This window comes from Solanum lycopersicum, chromosome 1 (assembly GCF_036512215.1).
Source record: "Solanum lycopersicum chromosome 1, SLM_r2.1".
Lineage (NCBI taxonomy): Eukaryota > Viridiplantae > Streptophyta > Magnoliopsida > Solanales > Solanaceae > Solanum > Solanum lycopersicum.
In genome coordinates, this window is record NC_090800.1 from 78,633,030 (window position 1) to 78,640,346 (window position 7,317).

General features: G+C 30.9%; 2 long non-coding RNA genes across 2 annotated transcripts; one reads left to right on the forward strand and one right to left on the reverse strand.

Annotated features, from left to right (window-relative positions):
- Nucleotides 1–1,001: 1,001 nt before the first annotated feature.
- LOC138337162 (uncharacterized) lies at nucleotides 1,002–6,457 on the reverse strand. The gene is made up of 5 exons (XR_011210646.1): nucleotides 6,291–6,457; nucleotides 4,061–4,104; nucleotides 2,249–2,287; nucleotides 1,264–1,388; nucleotides 1,002–1,152 (listed from the first exon to the last, which is right to left on the reverse strand). It is a non-coding gene; the product is annotated as an uncharacterized lncRNA (long non-coding RNA).
- On the forward strand, nucleotides 4,394–5,050 carry LOC104645800 (uncharacterized). Its single transcript, XR_740015.4, has 3 exons — nucleotides 4,394–4,530; nucleotides 4,622–4,751; nucleotides 5,024–5,050. It is a non-coding gene; the product is annotated as an uncharacterized lncRNA (long non-coding RNA).
- Nucleotides 6,458–7,317: the final 860 nt, after the last annotated feature.

Sequence of the window (7,317 nt, forward strand, 5' to 3'; positions counted from 1 at the left end):
CATTTTCAACGGGACCGAATTATTATTTAAAAAATAATCAAAAAATAATTCATTTCTATTCTCTATTTCAGTTGACATTTTAAGGCCTCATTTGTTTTTATTAAGAGTAAGAAATATGAATCTGAATACACATCTAAATATTAAAATTTACATTGAGATTCAGGAGTTTTGATCTAAATATACATCTGAATATTAAGATATGGTCTCTAAATTTGAAAACTAAATAACTAATGTTGTTTGTTTTCAATATCTAAATGTGCATGTGAAATTAACATTAAAATAATAAAATATCATAAAAATTTCATTTCAACAAAATATATCACTTTTGATTAAAACTTTTTTTTTAAATTTTCTTTTTTAATAATCATGATTTGGAGTACAATTTTTTCATTCAAAAATCTTGATAACACGAATACACCAACAGTGTTCTTGACACACTCAATACAAGAAAATTATTAACATAAAAAAAACTTGAAATGATTTATGAAAACTTATCAATTCAAGAGGGAAAAAATGACGTTTGATTGAAAAAAGAGAGAAAGAAAATTTGTAGTTATGAGTAAAAAAGCACGCTTAAAGCAGAGAAGCGATATTATTATTTGATAACTTATTAAATGAGTCTGAATGTTGTTTAGAGTTTCCTAAAGATTTGATTCACTCAGATCTCTTCAGACCCATTAAGAGGTTTTTTTAAAAATAAAACAAATGAACTTAATGGGCAGATTCAGACCTAAAAGACAAACATACTTAATAGGCTGAATGTAAATTATTATGATTTAGATCTCCATTAAATGCAAACAAATAAGATTTAAATACTTGTTTTTCACTTTGCTTCGTAATAAAATTAAACCCTATTAATACTAACAACTATTTTTTATTACTTAACTAGGTAGAGGTGGCCCGTGCAACATTGAAAGATTTTTGTTAGTTAGATAAAAACATATAGAATGTATGAGTCGGATATATATATATATATATATAGATAGATAGATAGATAGAGAGAGAGAGAGATGGATAGATATAGTATATATATATAAAATATGGTTGGCAGTTGTTTTGTTCGTTGTCATGGCTGTGTTATTTAGGTTGGATATGTACAATATTTACATAATGCTGCATTTTGACTATTAGTCAGCATCATTCAGAAAGCACCTGTGAAATAAGATGGAAAATGAATTTAGTATATAGTTATGGGGAGGAGTTAATGTTGAGTATAGTACTGGTTTGCTTAAAAATTTATCAGTGATTGCAAGATTTAAGTACCTGTCAATTTCTTATAACAATGCAGCAAAGTCCATGCTATCAGCACCAAAAGTGTACGCCATGTCATAGTACTCTGTCCACACATCACATGTGTTATTTGCTTTGTTCGTGCCCTTCACTGCACCCTGCATGTAAAAAACACAGCTACTAAGAGACAACAAGAAGAAAGTGGGGAAGAGATAATTTCTTACTGTATTACTGAGTTAATGTTCATCATATATTTGTTTCGATTGAATTGTTATAGTTATTCTTTGTTGCTTTATAAGGAACAAAATGTTAGATGACAGGTCTACCAAAGCTATGCCTCACAAATGTCTTTCTTACGAGAAAAAATGACAATTTGTTTGTTGATTTTTTATTTCTTTTTAGCAGTATGAAGACTCAAATGGCATGGCTTGGTGTATAAAATGACATACACGTAAGTTGCTAAAAAAGAAGTAGATACATGTGTTCTGTATCAATGAAACAGATCCTTTAGAATTAGTTTGTAAGATGTTTTTGCCTTGTAAAAAAGACAACATGAAAAGTTGCAATATTCACCGGACTGAATTTTGTGAACTATATTATATTTTAAAGCAGTGCCCAAAAACCACACCATCTAAAGGAGAATAATCTTGCTACCATCACACTTGTCATATATATATAGATATTAATATCTTTCATTGAACTAATGCATAATCTATAAATATCTATCAGTTCTTTTAGGAATAGTGTTCTTTTAGGAGTAGTGCTGAAAGCGTAAACATCATTCTTTTCTCATTTAATATTTTCTTAAAATTCAGTAAAGAATGCTCAGTAATGTTATAGGCAAATGAGAATAAAACACATTTACAAATAAGTTTGTAGGCAAATGAAGATCCAACGAAATGAACCTTTGTTTCAATCAAACTACTTGACCCGATACTCTAACAAACTACTACTTCATGGAGTTATAGGATAGGTAACCTTCGAAAAAGTGGTTCCATAAATAAGTATTAGATAGTACCTCTGAGACATTGCCTTTGCAAGTTTAGCTGTATTATATCTGCAGAAGTGAAAAAAATACAATGACACTCCAATTAAAGATTGTAGTCCTTATTGACTTGTACACGTGAAATGATTATTGTTAGGTCAATCACTACCACTTCAGTTCCAAATAAAAGAATCAAAGACAACAGAAAAGAGAAAAAATAAATAAAGAGAAATCAGATAATAAAGAACGTTTAGAATCCCCCAAGAAGATACAGGGAAGTGCCTTAAAACCTCCTCATGTTATACCTATAGGTATATAGCAGAGTGAAGAAAGTTGAAAGTTCATTTTCCTCCGATAATCCTCTCCAAGTATAGGAGACTATAGAATCTACCTAGAGCGTTTTTAACAACTATTATCATAAACAACCCTTGGAAGAAGTTGAATCAATTATATTTTGATGAGACATTGATAGTTATTAATTTCTGGATGATCTACGTAATTAACTCTCATCTATAAAAAATCACTTGAACTTTTCCAAAGTGAGGCTGGTATCGCAGACCAGGCAGAATAGGCCTGCCCGTAAACATTTCAGCCATTAGGCAGCCTGCACTCCAAAGATCAACACATATTTCATAATCTGTAGAACTTTGTGGAGCTATTTACCAAAGTGTGACAACTCGACTTGAAAGAGGATGCTGTTTTTTCAGGATTGAAGTAGTCCGCTAATCAAAAATCAATAATTTTAGCATTCCATGTTTGTTGATCAACAAAGTAGATCCTTTCATATCTTTGTGCTAAATACCCCTTTCGTGGCAATGTTGCAGCCATTTAAGCAACTGCTAAGTACATAATCCATGCATACTTTTACCATTTAATAATAATTCTGATGTCTTGTTATCATAAAATTATCACATATATCAAAACTAATTAAGTTAGATTCAAGAGAAGCTATAGTTTTCAATCTCGAAATCGACGAAATGCTAGTCACTCCTACGGATTTAGGAGTATCTCATTGAACTCTAAAAAATGGATGACCTTCTCGAAAACTTTTTTTATCACATTTAGAAGTAGTTTTGAGTGGATAAAATAGAAAACAAATTAGATTACCATTTAAACCATTATGTGATTGAAAATCTAGAAATAAAAAGGACAACATTTAAGTAATTAATCAACTTAAACACATACCAAAACGAAACGGACATTCTCGAGAGTATTTTCTGAAATCGGTGAGATGGGCAGAGAGATTCACTCACTGGTTGTACATCAAGTGTGGAAGAATGGATAAAGCAAGGTCGGTTTTTGAGAAGATGATCGATAGAGATGTGGTTACTTGGACTACAATGATCCACAGTTTCATTTCAATTGGTACTTAAAATGCACTATGATTTTCTCAAAGGATGCAACTTAAAGGTGTAAAGCCAAATACAGTAACTCTGGCATCCCTTCTGCTGCATGTGCCAGTTTGCCTCATTTGAGGCTTGGCAAATGCCGCATGCCTGGGCTATCAGGCTGGACCTTCAGGTTTCAGGTTGATGTTAATGTGGAAACTCGCTTTATTGACATGTATGCTAAATGCAATTGTTTTTACACTGATGCAAAATATTGATCGGAAAAAAATTCATACAGCAGCTCAACTAAGCAGAAACAATACACGAAAATAGCCTAAAACAAAACAAAAAAGCACAAAGTTTGAATCTTTAAACTCAGAATCAACAAAGTAACCCCAATATTAAACCAACAAAACAAATTACCAACTCACCAACCACACAGAATGAAACAGTATGAAATTAAACCCCACATCAAGTCAAATGAAGAACTCAAACCATAATAAGAAAGAGCTCATACCTTTATCGAAAAATCAGGAAAGGCCTTTGAGCTTAAAAGGGTCTCTGCAACAATGAATTCAAGAACAAGAACACGGTTTACACAGTGCAGATTTGAGTAAATTAAAAGTAAAAAATTAAACATATATGTAGTATGTGAATCAAGAAGATTCTATCTTCTTTCTAGGTAATAGACAAAAAATGAAGCTTAGTCAAAAGTGTTAAAACTTTCAAGCAATATAATTATTAATCATAATTTAACAAGAACAACAATTGTGAACAAGAATGAAGCAATGATGGACATGGACCAGGTATTAACATTACAATCGACTCAGATTACAGAAATATGCTAGTAATGACAAGAGATAGTAGAATAGAACTTTGAGATGCACTTTATGATCAATCTACTCATATATGAACTCCTTGAGGGAATGTGAATGGAAAGCATGATAAAGAAAAAGGTGTAAATGTGCAAGTTATTTTGCGTTGCAGGTGAGTAAAAATGAATGTACTTTTGAGTTTGTTATATTTACTAATTTTAATTGAGTGTTGTTGATGGAGTAGCTATGGTGAAAATTTACAGGCCGTTGAGTGAGGATGAGATAAGATTGCATACACCAGTTGTGATTTCCTGTAATGAAGGTAGAAGAGAAGTTTCTGCTATTCAGAACATAGCTAATAAGCAAATTGACAGAACATTTGCCTTTGATAAGGTTTGATAATTTCCAGCTGATTTATCATTCATCTGTTCAATTTTTTGAACAAATTTACGCAATGTTATGCATAAAATTTGGACTTATTCTTAATTTCCTATAGCTTTCCTTAGATTTTTCCGTAAAAATAAAGCATTTTTCATAATTCTCACTAGAACTGTAGTAAACACACTATATGAATTTGTCCATTACACTTTTGGCAAACAATGAGTTAAAACTGGTTATTTGTTTTCAAGACCCAAACTTTATGTTGGATAATTCTTCTGTCTTAGGTATTTGGTCCAACATCCCAACAGTAGAATAGAACTTTGAGATGCACTTTATGATCAATCTACTCATATATGAACTCCTTGGTTGGTAAGGGAAGATTTTAATGTGCTTGTGGATGAATATCATAAGTTTGGTGGGCTGAAAATGAAGACTTCTGGCTGCCTAAAGGAATGTCAATTATCAGATATGGGAGTCACTTCACTGGTAGCATGCTCCTTGATTGAATGGTAGATCAGATGAAACGTGCATTTCTAAAAGACTGAATAAATGTTTGCATAATCAGATATGAGTATGTTTCCTAACCTGGAAGTGGCACATTTAATTAGGCAACGATCTAATCATGCACCTCTCTTAACGCATTACAAAGAGGATAGTAGAGTAACTAAGAATTTTTGGGTGGAACATGAGACATTCTGGGAGATAGTCAGACAGAATTGGTCAAGGAACTTTGGTCCAGACCGTATGGTTATTGTACATAATAATTTGAAGAAGGTCAGCAAGGCATTGTCTAAAAGGAGTAGCAATTTTTATGGTGACACACTCAAACAAATAGCAAACTCTAGAAGTAGTAGTTAAGGTCCATGAGCTGGAATGATGAGCTTCAGAACCAAAAAAGACTCCAAAACACAAGAAAAATCGAACATCACAAAAACCCAGAAAATTAATTCAGATGGGGAAAACCCATATATGAACAGAGGAAGTTGAAAAGAATTTTGATAAAGAAAATCAAACTATACATGTAACAAAAGACAACCAAAATCTATTGCATGTGAAAATATATGATTTTTTCATATATGAACAAAGACTCAAACAAACACAAAACTAATCAAATATACAAACTTTGAAAGGGAAACAAAAAACCCATTTAGGCACAGAAATGAAATTTATAAACTGCACATATCCACCATTTCTATATTAAAAATGAAATCCAATTTCATTCTTGTTTTCACACCATAAAAGCAGAGAGCTTTAAAAAAAATTAAAAAAATAGTTCTTCCATTGGCAATAGAGTCCAATTGATGCACAAAACCTTTATTCCTTCTAATCCATCTCTCATAAACCTCCATACTACACATACCCAAATCAAATTTCATATATTCACACACCTAAATCAAACTTAATCACCCAACCAAAAGGATAATCCAACATCAATAAGAATCTCAAATGGGAAAATAAGAGAACATTCGCACAGCCAAATGAAATTTGGAACTTCACTTTGATGAAAGAAAGATGAGTGAAAAAGCTCAATTGAAACATGCTTAATCTTACCTAGTAAATAGTGTGAACTTTGATGTGAAAATAGTGATATCAGTAGAGGGAAAATAGAAGGATGACATAGAGGAACACATGCATACATTCAGATCACCATTGAAAGACACCTTGCAATAGGAAAGTGAAAGGGCAAAAATTGATTAAGCAACAAGATGACACCTAGCCATTAGAGAAAATTGAAAAGATAAAAATACCCCTAAATGTGAAAAGACAAAAATACCCCTAAATAATGAAGCAAGCATGTTGAACTACCCTTTTCTACTATCGTAGAAAAAATTTCCACCTTACTTTATAATGGAAGCCTATTATTGCTAATAATAAATTCTTATTACTTATTGTCACCTAAAACTTCAATATATCTATAAGTATATAATGTTTTATAGAATTTTCATTTTATTTAACATGAATATCTATCTACTATGATTATATGCTTGTACACTTTATTTATATATATAAAATCAAATAATAAATTATGTTGGAGAAAATATTTATAATTGCAATTTCTCTTTTTAGATCGTCTAAAGTAAGAGTTTGACCTTTTTTTTGCATAAAAGATAAAATATGAACAATAATTTTAGTGATAAGATAAAATTTAAAGATATTATTTTCGTCTATATCTCTAAATAATTAAAAGAAACAATTGTTGGGTGATTCATGTAGAATGCAACCTACCTAACATTTACTATAAAATTATGGGATATCAAACAATAATTAATTATTACAAATCAAATGAATTACAAGGTGATAGAAATCAAAGGAACTTTCTTAATAGTTGGTAAACTTACCAATTAAGAGGACATACATGATATAACATTATTGCTTTGAGTTATTATTGAAGATATATTGATTATTGATGATGCTCCTATATATAGGAGAAAGTAAAATATGTACTCATATGATTTTGAAAAAACTTAAATCTTTCAATACTATAAATATTGTACTATTACTAATGGTCCAGACTCCAGATGCTATAGCAAATGTGAATGAACTACAAGAGAAATTCAATATTTTGAGATTTTTTGAT